Source organism: Xiphophorus couchianus, chromosome 20, assembly GCF_001444195.1.
Source record: "Xiphophorus couchianus chromosome 20, X_couchianus-1.0, whole genome shotgun sequence".
Taxonomy (NCBI): Eukaryota; Metazoa; Chordata; class Actinopteri; order Cyprinodontiformes; family Poeciliidae; genus Xiphophorus; species Xiphophorus couchianus.
Genome location: NC_040247.1, coordinates 1,494,324 through 1,516,051, shown reverse-complemented (window position 1 = coordinate 1,516,051; position 21,728 = coordinate 1,494,324). Strand labels below are relative to the sequence as shown.

The following is a 21,728-nucleotide window of genomic DNA, read 5'->3' as shown; positions in this document are numbered from 1 at the left end:
TTTCTCACAAACACTTAGGAATGACTTATTGTGACATTTAACATTACTAATTTATCTGCATTTTTCACAATATTAATAAATATATTTTTCTTTCTTGGATTTTTTTATCAAATAATATGCCATTGTTTTCCTCACTGATTTACACGACATGACATTACTTTGGATGTGCCATTTATCTTGAACATCAGCCATTTCTTGTCTTCTAACACACATTATTTTTGTATTTTGGAATCCTATTGAGAATATTCCTCTTTTCTTTTTGTTATTTATAATTTAAAAGGCCAATTTCGTATCCTAAACATTTTCCAAATGCAATGTCAAGGGTTATTACATGTTAAAACAGACATTTTTGGAGAAATAATTTAATTATAAGTGTATATAAGTGTGTTCAGAGAGTAAAAGTAACTGTCATAATGTCATCTGTTATTTCCTAAATCATTTTTGTTTTGTGTAAAATATTTTTGAAATATGCAATAATATTCACAAAGCACTTTTCATCTTGACCAGAAGAGGGCAGCATTGTTCCCTTCCTGTTGTGCATCCAACTGTCCACCTTCAACTGCAGCTGATGGTGCCATTCAGTCAGAAAGTAAAGTTTCCACACTTTAATTGAATGTTTCTGAAGAGCTTGGAGTATTTTTGCATCACTGAAACGTGACACCTTCCTGTAGTGTGACATCAGCTGATTAAGGAAATCACTACTTGTAACGCTGCATTGTGTAATAGCATTGCAATGTGTAACAATGTAATAAAATTGGGCTTCAAAATTTAATAAAACTTCATAAAATCTGCATTATGTAATAATTAAGGCTGCCAGCATTAACGCATAAATGCATGCGATTAATCTGAAAATTCTACATTTTTAAATTTTACATAATGCAGATTAATAGAACTACCTACTTTTTGAAAACAAGCGTACTTTGGTGGTTTTTGATGTGGGCAGTTGCCCAGGGCGGCATCCGAAAAGAGAGGGGCACCCAAGAAGTCGAAAAATATATCTTATCTGTCATTTGTTACTACTTGTATGCATGTTTATAGAATAGAATAGAAGTACTTTATTCATCCCAGCAGGCAAATTACTTCGCAGTTGCAGCATAGAGACAAGACACAATAACTACCACTGAGTAGTAGTTGTAGATAAAATAAAAATTGTTTATTGTTCATTGATTTCAGGCCGTGACGCTCCATGTTGTACACGCTCTTCGTTTTTACTGAGTAAAACTATGAACTATGTCATAGTAAATCGGAGGCATCTTGTCCACATCGTCTTACATGTTTTCCTTCTCTGTTTCATACGGGTTGATCCTGACAGCAGCCATTTTGTTCATACATCTTTCTGCACATTGGTTACAGAGTCCATATATTTTCTTTTTGTTGGTCTGGAAGCCATGGTTCATCTATTCTTTGCTTGTCTATCAAAAATGGCGCAGATCCTATTCAGTCTTGTGGGAACTATGTATAGAATGTAGAGGACTGAAGTTTGACACCGTTGACAATTGTCTTCTCATGGCTGTTACCAGTAACGGACGGACGGATGTTACCCTTGACCAGAGGTCCACGTTAGCTTGTACTTGAGCTCATGATGGGAGTTTTTCTTCCTGGGATTGAGCTTTAACACACCAGAAACACACACACACTTCAATGGATGGCCTCTTTAAAGGAATGTAAACATCTGGATCCTCTTTATTCACATAGTAACTGAGCATGGATTTGTTTTAATGCAAGTATTTTTATGCAATTATGAATATGATGCAAACTCATCTGTACTGTGTGTGTGTGTGTGTGTGTGTGTGTTGTTTTTGCCTCCATTTGTTCTCTGGTAGTTTGTTATTCCTACAGATTTCTGGTCTCTTCATGGATCCTGGTTTTAATTAGCTGCTTTTATAAGAGCCTCTTTAACCTTTTTGTTTGTTCCTTTTTAATCCCCAATTTTGAATAAAACCTTTGATATTTACTGTGTGTCACACCAGCTTGTAAATAACGAGATCTTGACTTGAGATTACAAATTTCATTTTAAAATGACACACTGCGCAGACAGAAGATGTAAACAAACAACGGTATCACAAAATTCAAAACTGCAAGTCATTAACAGCCGGAAACATTGAGTCTTCACAGCTTTACACTCAGGAACCATAAATGGCCCCTTTTCATGTGACCGCCCTGAGTATATTAAAAGTCTTATATAAACAGCTGAAAATGTGAAGTACTGCATCAACCGCATGCAGACGCTGAACCTTAATCGCTTGACTTGGACATTTTTTGAGTCCAATAAATCTGGTGAACTTCATAGCATGAAAGATCAGGGATTTCTGATGCATCACTCTTACATTTCACAGCTCTTGCCCTTCGGAAAATGGCGTGACAAATAAATCGTCCTCCCCCCGATGCAGCGTTCATTTCAACATCGTTTTAGACAGGCACAGTGCGCAGAGGAATTGGTCATTTTACAGTTTTGATTCCAGTAAAAGTCTTAGTGTTCTGGTACTAAAAGTGATAAAACAAACCGCCTGGTGAAGTGAAAATAATACTGAGACATAATAACACATTTTCCTGGACAATAAATCGTCCCAAAAGTTATTGCAATAAACAATAGTATTGCTATTTTGATGCTATTTTCAAGAAATATAATGGTAAAGGCATAACAATGCAGGTACACATTCTCAAAGATCAATACACTTACATTTTTTAATGAACATTTGACACTGGAACTAGATTCTGTTTTTATTGCTGAAAAGAGACAAAATATTTTTTCGGTTTTCCTCAACCGAGCAGAAAAAGCAATAAGCAAACTTAATGCCTGTCATTTAGCAAGGAAAATATACATCATTGAAGTTTTGGCTACATGATTCCATTCCTACAAAAAAACTGGTTTAGTTAAAGGTTTAATTGTTGAGTAGGTTTTTTAAAAATCACAACATTTTGGTGATTTTATAATAAAAACTTGAACATTTCAAATGCTGAAAATGTTCAACTTCTGATACTCAGAAATTTCCAGATTTTCTCTAGAAAATTTCTGAGATTATTTGCAAAATTCATGATTTTATTTTCTTTGCTAATTTTCTCATTTTCAAACATAATTTTTTTTCAGACTTTTTTTCTGATTGACCTAAAATAAATTCATGCACATTTTGCAGTTTTGGTGGTCAGAAATGCCAATGAAACTTTCTGATATTATAAAAAATTCTCACTTTCTTCTTACACATTTTTTGACGGTCAAACAGAAATTTCCAGGTTTTTATTTATTTATTAGAAAATTCCTGAGATAAATCTCAAAATTTCTGAGTTTTTTGATGGAAATTCAGTCATCCTATTTTTATGTATAACTACAATAATACACAGTCATAGAAACCTGATTGGGTGGGGAAAGAAAACAACAGACTTTCTACATTTCTACAACCATTTGTGTTACTTTTACTCATTCAGAGATTTTGTGTAAATGTTCTTTACAAAGTGGCTTCATCTCCAGGGTAATAGCGCTACGTTGCATGTCAGTTTCATGTAAAATACTGATTCAGATTTTGCACATGCAGCAGACCTTTATCAAACTTAATGATGAAAAGATGAGATTTGAGTTATGCGTGGCAGGGCTGTGCCCCAGCGTAGCTTTACTTTTAACAGCGCCCCTGACCCTGACTAAGAGGAACTTCTTTGTACCGTAATTGAATTCATACAACACATGGTTACCATCTGATAGGATCTTTTCAAAGCAGCATGCACCGTAAATTATATTCTGGAAGAGAAGGGTAGGAGCATTTATGTCTCGACACTGTAGTGAAAAACAAGGAGTTTTGGATTACAGGAACCCACTGCACCGCTAGAAACACATCAAACCCAAGTATTTAGTGCAAACTGCTCCACAAACATGCATTAATTGGTTATTTTACAGAATAAAGTTAAATATTACAAACAGAGCGTCCAGTTCTTTAGATACAATTCAAATATGTTGCTTGCAGTCCAGGCCATTTCAGTAAAAGCCCACGTTTGTGTATTATTTCTAAAGTAAAGTGTGATGGCAACCATTTAGTTTTATTGCCACAGTTTAAGGCTTTTGTTTTCATGAAAATACTCAAACATACTAAGTAACTACAGATGAGATTTATTGTGAGGATGACGGAGTAGCTGTCTGAGCAGCTTTTTAGAGGACAGAAATAGGAGGAATATTGTAGATATTACTTGAATTTGGAGGGAAATGTCTCTGTTACCTCATAAAAAGGATCAGATTCTTTTGAAGGACTCTTTGTTTGCACTGCAACAGCTAGTATTATTTTTATTTAACTATATTTATTTTATGTAGTATAAGCGCATGCTCACAGTTTGTTTTAGTCACATGTGAAGGCGGCCGACGCGCTGCACTGTGTGACCTGGCTGCATAAACACTGACGCAGGATTTTCCTGCAGCGGGAGAGAGGATGACGACGGCTCCCTGGTTTCGTCTTGCTTGTTGCTTCTTGGTTAATGTTTATAGTTGAGTGTTGCTCACCGCTAGTGCTAACTGTTGCTTGTTATATTTAATGATGCAGAAGAAGATTTTTGTTTCTGCCAAAGCAGCTCAATTCCACTTTTTTCCTGCGTTACATTTTCCTTCAGTTTTGTTTCTGTTTTACAAATAACACTGGAATGTTGTCGATGCATACAACACACTTTGGTATTTTACTCATATTTTGAGATTTTGTATTTTATGAAAACATAAACATAACCCTTTTTTTTTAAATAAAATCGCCTGCTGTAGTCCTATTTAGAATGAATATTAATTTTACCTAATGAAAGGATTACATTAGGTATAAAATGGCTTGTTGTTTGAAAAATGTACATTTTGAAAATGGGATCATCTTATTTTTGAAATGATAAATGGACCCACAAGTTTGGCTTCCTACTAAGAGCTAACCGCTAACTAAACCTCTACTCAAAGCACTAAAGCATTTAATTCAACCATGTTGATATCCATCATGGACCAATGACATGTTGTAATAACTCTCTAAAGGATCAGTTAAATTGCTAATCAGTACCTACCGGAACGTTGTGCTTAAATGTGACCTCTTATGCAAAATTCTAATTTTTCATGTTTCTGTAATTCCATTTAGGTTTCTACTGTTTTTAAAGCAGACCAAGCACTTTAAAAAACCACCAGCCGTTTTTTGGCAATAAGTTCAGGTTTTTTGGTGTCTGGAAAATTAGCCCACAGAATATCATAAATCAGCATGCACTGACCTTTCACCTAGTAACCCCCAGCGAAGCTCCACTGATGTTACCTAGCAACCCCAGTGGAGTTCCGCCCGTTACCTAGCAACGGAGCAAGCTGAGCTCCAGCATGCTTGCTCAGCTGGTTTTACAGTTGTAAATAAGTAAAACGACAGACAGCAGTAGACTACTCCAGCCACCCAGAGACTTTCCCATTAACCATCAACATCTTTACAGTGAACAGTCGCTATATCGCGGTTCACCTTTCTCAGTCTCGCTGCTTCACGGATTTGCATCGTGCATTGTGTTCTACATTCTGATTGGCTAAACAGTCTCTCTGCTTCTTCTCTACCTGTGTGTCAATAACGTTGCGGTTTAATATGTACACGTATGTTAAAAAGCTTCTCAAATTTAAGTTTGCAAATTCTCTTGCAATTTCAAGAATCTTTTAGCCCAGAAGAACAAAGAGCGACAGCAGCCACCGATAACTATGTTCTTCTCTCGAAAAAACCCACCTGCACCGCGGGCTTTAGAAGAAAAACCCGCTACAGAGCGGAGTCAGGCTGCAGCGGCTCAGTCAGAAGAGCAGTGAAATACACGGGAGTCACTATTTGTCCTACTGTACTTTGGGTTTTTTTCATAATCATTTTTCATTTTCTCCCGTTCTAATCCAATGACTCGGGTCGCGGTGGGGCGGCGCTGATCTCCGCAATTTGAAGCCTTCAGTTCGTATTGATGATTAAAATTATTATTTTACAGTACAGTAGTTATTTGTTAAAAAAAAAACGTTTATACAGTACTTTTTATTTGTTAAACAAATGCTTGGGCCTTTAAAAGGGTTTTGTTCTTTGGTTTCAATGTATTATGGAGTTTTTCATTGTATAATACTTGTAAAAAAAGTAAAGGTTACTACTTCACGGATTTCGCCGATCACGGGTTCTTTTTGGAACGTAACCTCCACCAAAAACGAGGGTTCACTGATTCCTAAAAGGAAAATGGTTTAGTATACTTGTTCTGGTTAGATTTACATGTCTGTTTTCAATCCTGGAGCATCAAATGCTTCAGTTTTTCAAAGTTGATATATTTACAAGGCTTCTTTTCCCATATTTGTAGCAAATTGAAAATTAGATTAAGTTGTCATGGCGACGTGTCTTGGTGCCATGCATGAGCAGTGTTTTTCTAATTATTTCTGACTGATTTTTTAACCACAGCTGGAGAGTGTTTTGAGTTCATGCGAGAGGATTATCTTTTCACTTTTGTTCTTTCTTGCTGTTTATTGTTTACTTGCCGAAAACAAATGTCATGGATTCTGGCATTAAAGCCACGTGGCCGGAGTAAAACTAAATCTTTCTCCGTCTAAAGAACCTGTTGAAAACAAAGACAAACTTATTGGGTCAAGTGAGTCTATTTTAAGATACCTACTGTATATCAAAATGTCTGTTAAAATGTTTACAAAATGACATCCACCATCAAATAGTAACTGAAACAGGAAGTTCCTGAGGTTCAGTGAACACAGCACTGATTACTGACCAACCAGGCTTTACAGGTGGTGTTCCAGCTCCTTCAACCCTCAATTTCTGTTTTTCTGACTAATAAGAAATTATCTCTGGGTTGATGTTTGAAAAGTTACACTGATAAAAATGATCAACAATTTGGGATATTTAGCCTTTCATAAGACGGGAGAAAATGAAGGATCATATTTTACACTAAATATCCAGTTAACTAAATATTCAGTTTGTAAATTAAATATCTACCTCATGACTAAACATTTAGTTAAGATTTGGAGCTAAATATTTAGCTAAAAATCAAACATTGCCTTAGTAAGCCAAGTATTTAGCTTCCTGCTAAATATTTAGCTTCAAACTAAACATTTAGTTATGTTGAATATTTACCTCTAAATTATTTATTTAGCAGACTTAATATTTAGCTTGTAAACTAAATATCTAGCTCACAACTAATTATTTATCTCCAAATTAAATATTTAGTTAGTAAGCTAAATAATAATTAGCAAGCTAAATATTTTGCTCTAGACTTACTTAGCTTCCTGTTTATTTTTTTAAATATTATTTTACAAAGACATCTACTGTAAATCGGCACTAAATACAAACACATTCAGACCTTAAGCAGCTCTAGAAATCTACTTAGATGGAGATATTACCCCTTAGCTTAAAAAACATTGAAAGCACGCCATGAGATACCACATCTGAACAGGAGTTCCACAAGGCTCTATACTTGGACCAGTGTTATTCATTTTCTATATCATAACCTGAGAACATATTTATTCTGATGTTAACATGCAATTTTATGCCAATGACGCTGCATCATACACACATCCCAGAACAAGGCAACCTGCTGCTGATACGGTGTCTGCAGTTATGATGCTGGTACAGAACACCAAGATTCTTGTTTAAATCTCAGTGTGTGCATGCAGACAGTAGGGGGCCAGCTAAAGACTTTTGCTCTCTTCACGCTCTAATCTTTTCCCACATAACATCTTACAACCTGGTTAAAAACCGAAACAATCATGTTAAAACTAGAGAGGCTTTGGACCAGTAGCTTTCGTTGCTTTTGCAGCGTTGTTGGTAAGAACAATATTTCAAACTTGCCAACTCTCAAGATCTACGTGGCTTGTTTTTAAGGTTTTAATTTCACATGCCCTTCCACCATTAGAGTTTAACAGAAAGATTTAAACCCTGGACCTTCTTGCCATGAGGCAGTTACCCTTAAGCAGTTTATATGTCTAATAAAATGACCCCACTTTGGCAGCTTTATGAAATAGAAACGCAAGAGTTTATTTCAGTATTACATCACAATTTAAGTCAAGATAATCCCGATCAGGACACTTTGCTACCCTGAAATCCTGCTGCAGCCTGTGAACAATTTGGCAGAAGAATCAAATCTGCATGCTCCAGAGCTCCCGCTGCTGAAATGATCACATCAACTTAAGTTTGTTCCATCCCAAGAACAGCAGGCAGCATCTTTGTTCCTCCCCGACTGCTCATGTAACCTATATGTGGAGGATCTTGCGTGATGCTCCGTTGTTTCCCACTGAGATGATGGAGGCGAAGCCTGCTTTGTTGACAGCAGAGGACTCAATGGACTCTCTGATCCCTGAGCCTCACAGTATGCATCAATGGTTTTACTTTTCTCACTATTCCAGAGTTTAACTGGATTTTATGGCGGCTCATTGTCTACTGAAAGAAAAAAAAATAAAAATGGAAGCGTAAATATCTGGCATAAAAACTTAGAAAAAAGTTGGAGATTAATCTCAGAAATTTTGTAGAAAAAAAAACTTGGTATTTCTGAGTTTGAAAAGTTGACATTTACTAGAAAAATATCTGAAATTATGAAACTAAGTTCATAAATTGTCAAGAAAAAAACTCAAATTTTCAGATTAATCTCAGACATTTCTAGGAAAAATACTTGAAATTTTCTGAGTGAAAACTCAAAAATTTGCTAGAAGAAAACTCAGAAATTTTGAGATTAATTTCAGAAAAATTGTAGATAAAAAAATGGTAATTTCTGAGTTTCAAAAGTTGAAAATGTTTGACTTTTGGAGCTTCAAAAGCAATCAAATTAATCTCTTAAATCATAAATTTCCTAATTTTTTCCAGAAAATTTTTGGGATTATTCTCAAAATGTGTTATTTTTTTCTCAACTTGAGGAGCTCAAAAAGTCTCTTTTTTTTTCAACAAAGTTTTTGGCTTTTAAACTTAGAAATGTCCAAGTTGTTTTCCAAGAAAATTTCTGACAAATTTGAAAATGTAATTTTTGTGTTGCAAATTTTGGACTTTTGGAGGTCAAAATGTCCTTGATTTTTCTACAAAATTTCTTAGATTAATCTTACCCTTTTTTTGTGGTAATTTACTTTCTTTCTGTCTACATTGGTCCTAATTCGCCGTCATGTGATCTAGGCTAAAGCCAGTCTCTACATTTTTGAACCATCTGCTTACTTTTATGCAGAGTACGTGCTAAAATCTGATTTTAATTGAATGTGGATGCTTTGGTTTATGTTTGTAAATAAATCAAATTCTTAACTGTTTTCAAACTAATAGTGAAAACTGGATTTTATCACTTGAAGAGCTGTTACTCTGGAGCCGACGCGTCTCCTGCTTTTATTACCTGCAGATCAAACTACTGTAAAACTTTTCTTTCTGCTGCTTCTAACAAAGTTGCAAAAGATACAATTATTCTAAAATTCATCCCAACAAACACCAGAAAGTGATTGATTTTATTTAAATGCATAATAATGAATGTTAGCAAATTGCTCATTTCTATATGTTGTCCCATAAAGCAAGCAACATAAAATATAAACACTCATACAATAACAAATAAAAACTATTTATAGTCTTTTTTTTGGCTCTAGTGGCCTTTTATTTGAAAGTCAGGGGAAAGTAGGGTATTGAGAGAGAGGGAAGACATGAAGCCTTTTATTAAAAATGATGGAAGTGGTCCTTTATATGCAGTATATGTAAATACACTAATTTGACATTTGATTAATGTTGATTAATCTATCACCGTTATAAGTTGTTGATCGATTTCTGTGGTTTGGAGGTTGGAGCCTGAAAGGCTTAACTTTAACATTTTTAAGGAAGTCAGGCATTTCAGAGACAGATTAATGGAGGCACAGCTTCAATTTTACATCTCTGGACCAAACCTTTAAAGATTTATTGTAATGGATTTAAGCCAGGACTGCAGTTTAATTCTGCATGAATCTGCCTCACTGGACTATAACTCTTTAGAGATAATAATGAACCGGGCATCTTGTAGAAGATGCATCTTTCATGTTTGCACATTCAGGCAGAAAACAAACTGCTGACTCTTCTCCAGAAAGTATCGGTTGCAAATGTCTATGCAATAAAACGGTAAAATTGACTCCACTCCAGAGTTTTCTTGCCTTTGGGGTTCAATCCCATTCCTGGATTGATTGATAAATGTAGAAAAATAACATGTTTATGTTTTACTCTAAAAAACAGCCAGGAAGCCAGAGGAGATTCAGAACCTTAGATATTTGCCTTGCATTATCCATCACTGAGACAGATTGGGCAGCTCCCATTTAGAATGAAATAACATTAAAACAGCATGAAAGCATTCAAACCGCAATAATTCCATACTTTTAATGACTTCATTTTAATGTTTTCCTGTCTGGTGTGCATTTGAATTTTAGCTCGTTTAATTCTGATACCCGTAAATAGAATCCAGCGCAGCGCCTTCCTTTGAAGACGGTTGCTGAAACCGTTCTGTTAAAATCTCAGGAGTTCGTTAATGGCCAAACAGCACAGCAGGGAGGACATGGAGAAAGTTGTAAACAGGTTTAAAATCAGGTTAGGATGTAAAACAACGCAATAGACCCCCTGTATTCACAGGATTTAGGGACAACAGCTGCAGGTGAATCACTAAAAACGGCTAAAGCTGCAGATTTTATGAGTTCAAACAGCAATTAAACTCACAGCGGGAATGTCAGAAACTAACACCATCTTCCTCTTCTCCAGTCAGCGCCAGATAAATAATGGCGCTCCTAAATTTGCTGCTTCGCAGACATTACCCAGCAGACGTGACAGCAGCATTGCATGCAGGTGTTCCAGTTTTATTTATATTTAAGATGCTCTATGAAAAAATTCAACCTCAAATAGTCTGGAGTTAAGTTCCACAAAATTTTAATTGAAAGTCAAAAATACTGTATTTATCCTAAATGAGTAATAAATCAATAAATTGCATGATAAATTAAAATTAAGTCAGTCATTTCTATTTGCATAATTTATTGTTTTTCTCTTTCTACCAAAACTGGTCTTCAGCCTGATGCTTTGGACCAGCTCTTATTTTGAAGGACAATTTTGTTTTCAGAGACTTTGTAATTCACTTTACTTGTTATTTCTGTTGTTTTATTTATTTGTTTCGGATATTTAAAATGTCTTCCGGTTCCAGTGTTAAATGTTTATTGAATTTAAAGTTTATTGATCTTTGAAAATGTCTTCTTGTCACAATAAAATTTATTTGCTCAATAAATTGTCCCAGAATTTATTGTGATAAAAAAAATTATGTTTTGAAACCACATTCAAGTAATACATTCATAATTGAATAATAAAGCAAAAAAATATATAAAAATCCTAACCTAACCCTACTTAGCTAACTAATTAGCGAGTTAGCCAAGTAGCTCTATTCAAAGGTCACAGAGGTCATAGTTTCCTATGGACCCTCTGCATGTTATTGTTTACATCCAGAAATCTCTTGCATGTGCACAACCATGTGCAAAAATATGATTCTATTACACATCAGCCACGGTAAAACAACTCTTGTTCAAATGAAACCTGGAGAAGCAGGTATTATTAATGCAGCGCAGCTCGCCACAGCAAAGGGAAAAATAAAGCAGGAAAACCGTTGAAAAGGAAGTCAAAGCCGCTGGTATTCTAATTTTTTCTCGCTCTGCGTCGGCTATGTTACTCGCAGACTCGTTGCCATAGCAACTGACAACAGCTCCATTAATGTAACAGGATTCAACACCAAAAAACACACAAACATTTCCCACAAAAAGAACAGAACATCCAGTCTGTCACAGTTGTATGTTTATTTTTAGATTATTAATACGTAGATTAGCTACCACCGCTATTAGCTAAGCTAACACAGCGGTTGTTGATTAGCTAATTTAAACACCTGCTCTGCTGATGACCTCTCAGAGCTGGTGTCTGGGTTGCCTACTTAATTTTTTTGTAACTGCAACGAAACACACCAAATTCCACATCACACCTACATGTTAAGGTTCTCATGGTCAAACAAGCATAACTAACCTACTTCCCTCTCCCTCACTATTTTTTTTTTCTTAATTAAAAATTTTTTCTGACCTTTTTATCTAGTCATAGTGTTGACAATTAGTAGCAGAGCATTGCGTCCTTTTTATTTTACATATCAGGCGTACATTTACGATTTAGCGCATTATGTAGACAACGTAACAGCTAAAACCAGTTAGTCATCGGCTGGTCAGCAGCTTTTTGCCCTCCAGCAGGGAGCTGGGGGTGGGATCTTGTGCAAATAACATGAAACTGTAAGGGATCCATAGAAAATTTAACAAGACAAGAAGGAAGAGAAGGGTATAAAAATAAAATCTTTCTTCTCTGTGTGTTCAAACATCTGCAACTCAGTTCCAGTAACATGAAGAGACATTCCTACTCCTTGAAGATGGGTTTTGGGCGGGGGGATAGTGATAAAGGTTTATCTTTCAAAGGAGACCAGAATTAAACTTTTTTTTACTCCACATGGTTCATGAAGACCTGCCAATTGTTTGCACATTTTACTGTAATTTCACCCATAATTACAAGGAATCCTTTAAAGTCCTCTAAAAAGAAGTTCAGTTTGAGTCTTACTCACCTAGGTTTACCTCCTGAAGCAAGTGGCTAGGTACATATGGTGGCTTTTATCACTGCTGCATGCCTCTTGTATCCACAGAAAATGACCTTAGTGTTTAGACCTCTTTTAAAGCACTTGATATGAAGAGTCAGAGAATTGGAACCAGATCAGCTGTACAGTCCTCCAAGGTGCTTTTCAGATTCTGATGACGCAACAAGAACAAAACAAAGACAGAACGTTTGATTAGAATTACTTCATATCCACTCTGACAGCATCTACAGGATCCTTAAAAACTACTTTGAAACGTGAAAATAGCTACTTTTTTCAGCCTCTATGCATAAACCCAGGATATTTTTCAGATTTGATTATATGTTTGTTTTTTTTTGTCTTTGTCTTTTTTTCTGGGAATATGGTCAAAAGTTGCGGTGTCAAACATACAATGTGCAGATAACGTCTGTGTTGCCATGGCGTGCCACTAAACAGACTACAATTCACACGCATGCCCCGAGCATCTGCTGCACATTTACCCCGTGGTCATGGCCGCATGGAGCCCCACAGCTTCTGCACTCTGCTGCCTTTCCGATCACTCCATCCTTCTCCAGCCTCTCTCCTTCTTCTGCTTCAGACCTCAACGCTAATCGATTTAGAACATCAGAGGAGCCTATCTACTGAACATAAAGAATGTTTTTGAAGATACTCATTGAAGCAATTTAATCAGCAGTATGTTGTGCATAAATATTACCTTGTGCTCCTTTAACTGGAGGCTTTTCTCATGCTTTGTACTCTTAATGCCGCTGCAGAGGTATTTCAAAGTTTGTTGAGTTCCCAGCTGAAGAGCAGGTGAATCAATAACTCTGAACAGAAGCTGTAGTTTAAACAAAGACAATGACACCATAATTGTTACAAACAACATAAATTAGTCATTGTTCTTGCTGTTGTCGTTATTTATTGCCTGGTGCCAGTTAAAATGTAAACAAAGTGAAAACAAATTGCAATAACATTTAAAGTAAACCATATGAGTCACTCATCACCAATTATTCTTAATTTAACTAAAAGTTATAAGTCACAGAGTTTACAGTACAATGAACATCAGCATTAACCCTTATTGTGAAATAAGCAACAGCTACCATTGTGCTAATTAGCTGCTAATGTACAAAATAACATAGCATTTCCATTAGCTACAAGCTAATTTGCCAAAAACCTTCATGTAAAACAAAAACATAACTCACCATAGCTTCAACTCAACACACTACGTTACGCAATACTCAAAAACGCAAGTAAGAAAAAGTTTTAAGGTTCATTTATCTCACCTGCTGCAGCTGCCAGCGCCATAAACCACTTCCGTTCCGCCATCAAGTCACTTCCGGTCCGCCATCAAGTGGAGTAAATTCAACAATGAAATAATTTTTATTTCCTTTACTCTGTAAAATTTAACTGAATATTTCTGTCAGGGCAAGAAATTTCGATAAAAAATATTTATTTGCTATTTCAGTTGCTAAGGCAAATCAGGTTTACTGTAGTTTATTGGTTTACCAGATTTCAGCAACAAGGTAGTCCAAAGTGACTTACATAATAAAAACATACGACAACATGCAAACAAACAAAAAAGAAACATAGTCGTTTATACTTTTACCGCTATAAAGGAACTCAGTGTTTTAACTATAAGTAAACTTAAAATAAAATTGTCTTTTGTAATTTAATTCCATGAAATTTGCCTTTGGGCAGGAATAGCTGCCATGGCAGATTCAAGGATTCCTCAAACATGTCTGGAAGAAGCAGAGAGCCACTCCAGGCATGTTTTTGATCAGAGAATAACATTTTAAAATACAAAACTCAAAAAAGTTGATTTTACATCACATCAACTTTAAAAAGCCTCGCCTACCAATTCCAATTTTGGTTGTTACCAATTTTTTTCTGTGAAATTTTGTAAATATAGCGACAGACAAGCCTGTCGCAATAAGCAATAAATCAATTAATAGTATGATAAATTAAAATGACCTCAATTTCTATTTGCATGATTTATTGTTTTTATCTTTTTCTCACTTTCATTAGTCTCAACAAAATTATTTTTTTTGGAGAACAGTTTTATTTACAGAGACTTCATAATTCATTTTATTTGTTGTTTCTGTTGTTTTATGTATGTTTTTGTGGGGAGGGATATTTAAAATGTCTCAGTTCCAGTGTTAAACGTACATTACTGTACTGATCTGTGAGAATGTGGTTTTGCATTATTATTATATTACCATTATATTATTTAAAAATGATCTGAAAACAACATTATCATTTATTGCAAAAACTTATGGGACAGTTTATGGTCCATGAAATTTTGTTAATGTGTTGCTAAGTTGGCAACAGTGGAGCGCAGAGGTAAATAAGATTGTTTTTCCATGTATTGATCCATCACTGTTTATCCAAAATTAAGGAAATCGGAACTGATTTATTGTTGCACCCCAAACAAAACTGGAATACCTGAGAAAAACCCGAACATGCAGACAGAAACAGATTCTGATCCCACCTTGGATTTGAATCCAGGACCTGGCTGAGGTAAATCAAAAGCTGCTCTTATAATATCATTACACTGCCATTCATTATCTTTAATGAAATAATATCAAAGAACACCCAAGGCAAAACCCAGAGGTGGACACGTTTCCAACCTGCACACCATCTCTTGATCTGATCAAAGATAATCACGGTACCACAGCCCTGGAAACAAACTCTGCCTGACCTGCAGTGTGAATTCCTGAACTGTGGCTGGTTTCATTTATCTCTCCAATGTGGGGAAAATGGTTGTGATCATAGCAAGGTCTGTTTCCTCTTTTTAGCATATATGTCAGTTGCACTAAAGAGGCTCAACACATAAAGCAAGAAAAGGCCTCTGAGTTTTGAACATATTTTTGCTTTATCTTACAGATGGAGATAGATACAGGTTAACCTTTACCACGAACATGACGTTACATCATGTTTTCCCACCTTTGCAACCCTCTAAAGGGTCAATCCAATGTAAGACTTAATTCACAGCATTTAAAGTATTTCAAAACATTTCCCAGATGAACAAAAAACAAGTCTTCACCTGCCGATTATTTTTATTTTTAGGAAAAACCCTCAAAAAGACTACTTTCCAATTGCGGTATATTTCATACTATTGAACAAGTCCCTAAAATTTTAATTATGATGTTTTAAAAGGGAAATTATTGAGGTCATTTTAATTTATCATATGATTAACTGATTTATCACTAATTACAACAGGCCTGTTTGTCGCTACTTGGCAACATTTCAGCAAACAATATCGGTAACAACCATCCTGCTAGCAGGATTAGCAGGTCAAACTTTTGAAAGAGAGATATGATGTAAAATTTACTTTTTTGAGTTTTATATGTTACAATATTATTCCCTCATCAATAACACGCTTGGAGTGTCTCTTTGATTCTTTCAAACATGTTTGAAGAATCCTTCAGGCAGCTAGCTACTCCTGTGCTTAAAGCGATGCCCAATTTCAAGGCATCAAATTATAAAGTCAAATTTCTTTTAAGCTTATTTTAGATATACAGCATTTAACATTTACTTGATTGTTATATAAAATGGCACAATAAATCTAATAATAAATAGTAACTCCCCTTAAAAATTTGTTAGAATTGAGTTATTTTGTACATTAGCAACTAATTAGCACAATGCTAGCTGTTGTTAATTGCATAGTAGGAGTTAATGTTGATGTTTATTGTACTCTAAACTATGTGATTTACAGTTTGTTAGGTTTTAGAAGATATTAGAGGAAAGTCTATATTTTCTTGCTTCTGGCTGCTTCTTGTCTCAGGTTTTGGATCATGGACAGGATTTCATGTTGCAGTCATACATTGCTAAAACAAAGAATCTTATCAAGTAGTTTTGGCCTTCTTTCTAGTGAAAAACATTTTTTGTGAAAAAGGAAGTTGCGCTGGTCTTTTCTGATGTTTTTCTGTCAAACCAACCAAACCTGCTGAAATACCTGTTCCCCTCCTCACCTGTGGGGGCGCTGCACCAAGAATAACTGAAGGAAATGACACATTCCTTCACCAAATGTAAACAAAAATGAAATGGTATCAGATTTTAGTGATTGAAGGATTTCTCTTCTGTCTTTGGTGAAATACTATGTACCACTTCTGCTGCTAACGCTAAGCTAACATGTTTGTTTTTGTTGTATTTAGCCAGAATGCCTTACATTTTAGTCCATTTCCTGCTTTTAGAGCGGTCTCCAGTCCACGTGGCATTCACATTCAAACCGCAACAGAGCTCAGTGAGAACTGAGACAGAGGTTTGTAGGTGGACCAGAGTTCACATTGGATTCACACCTCCCCAAACAAACCAAACTTTCTACACAAATGGGCTGGAGTTCAATTAAAACAAAATAAACAGGACTGGTGTGAATGCAGCATAAGACTTGAGACTTTTTATCTGCAGTAAAAGAAGAACATTGCTCCTTTCTGTCGTGGCTTAGAATGACAGGCACAGAAATGCTAAAGTCTTTATTTTTTTAGATATCTCCATTCTGGTTCCATGAGATGTGAATCATTACTAGATCTCAGATAAGCAGCAGAAAAGAGCCATCTGTGGGCTAAAGAAGGTATTTCAAGTTTTCATAATCTCAAATTTACTGACCACCTGACACGTCTGGGGAATGTAGGACATTTGTTCACCCTAATATTTGGGACTAAGGTGATTAAATAACTCTACAATAGAGAAAATGCTTTAAACTCGAATCCTGCCAGCCAAGTCAGCCGCTAACTGTGTATCTGTGGAGCTAAGCATGTGCTAACAATGTGTTTAGTGGCAGTCTGTCAACAGATGGTTAGGTCTTTGTCTGTAGTCCAAATAAGGATTTGTTAGTCAATAAAGATGTAGCAGCACTTGGCGTTTTAATAAACTGCTTCAGTTACTGGCTCTTTGTGTTCTCTAGAAGAAAATGACAAACTGCTGCAGAATTATGACAAATCAAGTTTATCCGTTTGAACATTACAAATATTATCTGTTGTGACAATACGTTGAAAAATATTTGCATATTCTGTTTTTATTTATCTTACATAAAATCCCAACATCATTGGAAGAGTGGTTGTAAATAATGCATCGGTACTTAACTTTTTAAAAACAGGAAATTTGTCTATTAAAGAATCTCTGTTAAACAAACCATAATATCATTTTATTACATTTTTTTCCTTTATTTTCAAGCATGCGTGCAGAACCTTTTATGGTCCCTCACCTAATTGCTTTTTGGACTCTAATACCCTGAGCTCTGCATACTTTAGTGACTTGTTTATGTAGTTTTTGAAATCTCTCCTCAATAAAAACATATTTTTCCCATTATGAAATGACAATTTAGTCTTTTTTTAATGTTCGGCCGTGCCTACCAACAGCAAACACATGGTTGTGAAACCTGTTGATGGTGCATTTGTTTTGAATCAATCATTTTTATGACAGGGAAGAAATTATGGATTTGTACCACCAGCCTCTGACATTTTACACTTTGTTAGGATGGCCCTTAGCGGGAGGCTGAAATAGGAGTCTGGAGGCAGGGGTAGTGCAACCAACCAGGTGTTTTAATCTCCAACATTTAACAAAGACGACATTCCTGCTTACATGGTCATGAGGTGTCGCAGCACCCGCACCTATTACCCCTATCATGTGGCCAACATGCAGGCTTTGTAATCCTGGGCGGCACCAATTAACACACTTCTCAAAAGACAGGGTAGAACAAACCACATATACACCAAACAACTTAACAAAACAACCAATCTTCAACACATAAATAACAAACATTCTTCATGGTTACATACTCATTTGCTATCTAAAACTACCCTCATATAAATATTAATTTATTCATCACTTCTAAAATGCCTCAGGCTTTGTTCCCCCTCTTCCATCTGCACTTGGTCTCTTCCGGAATCTTTATCAGGTGTTCAGGCCCCCGGGGACTCTTTTCGCCTGAACACCCTACAGAGGAACAGACAGAGGTACGCACAACAGGAAGTAGTTAGCTCTTTGATAGCGTAGGCAGCATTGCCTGAAAGAATTACATTCAAAAAAACATTCCCAACATTCCCAACTACTTTTAAATTTATCATGTGGTATCATTTTTGGTACCCAGAAGTAAAAAAGAAACAAAGTGAAAAAAATTACAAACAGATTGTAAAACTGTAAGAATACTTTGCTGTGCTAACCGTTAGCTGCTAACGAAGCTAAGGCTGAGCTGAACTGAACAGGTTTTTATTAAAACAGTAGTTGGGATTTAACTACTTTTAAATGGTTTGTTTTGTACCACTTTTGATGTGTACACATTTCTGAGTTGTTTTTCTAACAAATTCTCAATTCCAAGTTTTTCCTAAATTTCCCAGATTAATCTCTATATTTCAAAGTTTTATTCTAGAAAATTATCTACATTTCAAGCTGAGAAATTTCCACAATCTTTCTAGAAACTAATATCAAATTTTCTGGCTTTTTCTAGCAGATTTCTGACATTTTTAAGCTCAGAAATTTCATAGATTAAAAGCTCTAAAAGTCTTTTACTAGCAAATTTACACCCTTTTGAACTCAGAAATTTCCTCATTAATGTAGAAATTTTCTGAGCTCATTATCAAAATTTCAGACTTTTTTCTAGCAAATTTTCAACTTTCCAAGTATATGAAATTTCAATATTTTTTCTAGAAAATTAAACATTTCAGCAAATGTTCAACTTTCCAAATTCAGAAATTTCCAATTTCTTTCTAAAAAAACAATTAATCTCTAAATTTATGGCCTTAATTTGTTGTTGTCAGTGGGGAGGTGAATGTCTGGGTTTCCTGTTGAACTCTGACCCTAACGACCTCATCTCGGATTAGATACAGATAAAAGATGGATGGATAATTCCAGACTTTTCTAATATCTTACAAATGTAGCCACTACAGTCTTGTCTCTAACATAATGTTTTTATTTTTTTTTTATGAATGTCTGTTGGGAACAGATTTGTTGAAGATGTGGTAAAACTGGTGGCTGCTGGTTTACTGTAAGTTTGTCTTTAACTGTTCTGATGTTACAGAGTCTAGATGTGAAACTTCCTTCACTATCTTCTTAACTTCAGCGTCGTTTGGAGACGTTATTAGGACATGAAGAGGAAAATATCTTGTCTGAACTGTTAAAAACAGGGACAGTGTGATCCAGGGTAGGAACAATCTCTTCTGTTGTGTGTTTGCTCAAACGTTCTCTTTATTGCAGTTTCCTGACGTTAACCTTGGTTTATTAGTTCTGTCACTGCGTTCTTTACTAACCTGCTCTTTGTCGGAGAAATCTCGTAAATTGTTATGTTGGCGTATTTTTTTCTCACGTTTAAATTAGTGACTCTTCTCCTCAGACCCTGCGCTGAGGAGGCTGTTGTTACCTTGCCTTTGGATTAATGTTGTTCTAATTCACTAATGTGGATTAACAGCTAAACCAGCACATTTGCCTTTTTTGGCCTCCAATTTCACCACAAACCACAGTTTACTATTAAATTCTTAATCAAGGTTGAGGTCAAAAACATCCAAGATTACAACCAGATTTACACCAAAGCAATTCGTGCAAAGGTAAATGGGTGCAGAGGTAAACAAATTAAAAGTTTTTATCTCATGAATCATTTCTGAACAATAGTAAACATATTTATATATTTTACTGTCTTCATTTGACATTTAGCTGTAGTAACATAAATTCTTTAGAGATTACGTTTCCTGGGAAAATTTGGCAAACCTGTTTTCTCTGCTTCACTGAAATATTTTTCCAATTACCTCATCATTTTGACCTTCCTAAAAAAAATTAAAACCAATAAAAGATTAAATGTAGTGTAATAAAACTGCTTTGCTTAGCAAACTAAGGAAAAACATGAAACCAAACATGCAACAGCAGTGAGTCAAGCTCAAAGCCACAACCATTATCGCGTGATTCAGTTGTTTTTGTCACTCTTCAGACTCGCGTTTAAACATCATATTTTATTAAGTTATTATATAACTAACTACAAATTCATTTTAGAGAACAAACGACAAACTATTGCAAATTAAATGAACATAAATCAAACTCTTGTAAAGATGAATATATCTTCAGTTTAAGCCTAAATAATGGCACTTAAAATATATCAGGACACAAAAAGTCTTTATTTTAGTTGCATTTATTTGTATTTAACAGAAAAATTAAAACATTTACCACCAAGTTTTTACAAACAGTTTTTGAGTCATAATCTACCATATGCTGAAATATCAACAAGTTTTCATACACATTTGTACTTTACCTAGTTAAAAGTACAATTAAAAAGACAAAAATGTATTCTAGTTAAAGTAAAAGTTACTTTAAAAGTTACTGCAGTAAAAGTATTTCTTTTGAAAAATATTTAAAATATTGAAGGTAAAAGTACTTGCTGAATGTATTCCCTAATGCAAAGGTCTATATCACTAATTGTGCCAATCTATACATATTTTATTCAATATATAATTAGTGTTGCAGCATTTTAGTGAAGTATCCTGTAGCTAACACGTTTTTATTGTGTTTGTTACACAGTTTACACTTTTACTTTTGACTCTGAGCATGAGAATTTGAGGGATGACCTGCAGATTTATATATTTTTAATTAATTTTGTTTTTATTAAAATAAAACAATTAAAAAAAACCTTTATTTGATCAGGTAAACCCCGTTGAGATCTAGATCTCATTTTCAAGAGGGACCTGAAACAAACTTCACTCCCCGTCGGGGAATCGAACCCCGGTCTCCCGCGTGACAGGCGGGGATACTCACCACTATACTAACAAGGAGATATATATGACCTGTAGTCCCTTTTCATATAAAATAGGTGCAGTAGTTTTATTTTTATTTGCTGATCTCCTATTCAGTGACAAGTGGATAGTTTTTTCTCAGAAATGACAAGCATACAAAAAACTACGATAGTATTTTGGTGAGAAATTATTTTGTTAGTTATTTTCTGCGTCCACAGTGAGTTTAAGTGGGAGAGTTTTTGTCACAGTTATTAAAGGGACGCTGTCATCAGATTGCTTAAAAGTAATTAGGAATTTTATTTAATTTAAATCTAAAACCTTGTCAGTTTAAGGTAGTCTTTCTCAAACTGTGGTGGTTCGCGGTCGCCCCCTTCCGGTCCACAAGGTACTGCGCCGTTTATTTGGCGTGACGTCACCGCAAAGAGCGACGCGTGCAGCTACAATCCCTACGGAAGGATTGTGTTTATTAAT

General features: G+C 35.3%; 1 long non-coding RNA gene and 1 other non-coding gene across 2 annotated transcripts; both read right to left on the bottom strand.

The window, feature by feature from the left end:
• Positions 1 to 1,158: 1,158 nt before the first annotated feature.
• Positions 1,159 to 13,900, bottom strand: LOC114135003 (uncharacterized). Its single transcript, XR_003593507.1, has 5 exons — positions 13,830 to 13,900; positions 13,262 to 13,384; positions 13,047 to 13,184; positions 12,541 to 12,721; positions 1,159 to 1,609 (listed from the first exon to the last, which is right to left on the bottom strand). It is a non-coding gene; the product is annotated as an uncharacterized LOC114135003 (long non-coding RNA).
• A 7,324-nt stretch (positions 13,901 to 21,224) lies between these two features.
• trnad-guc (transfer RNA aspartic acid (anticodon GUC)) lies at positions 21,225 to 21,296 on the bottom strand. The gene has a single exon. It is a non-coding gene; the product is annotated as a tRNA-Asp (tRNA).
• Positions 21,297 to 21,728: the final 432 nt, after the last annotated feature.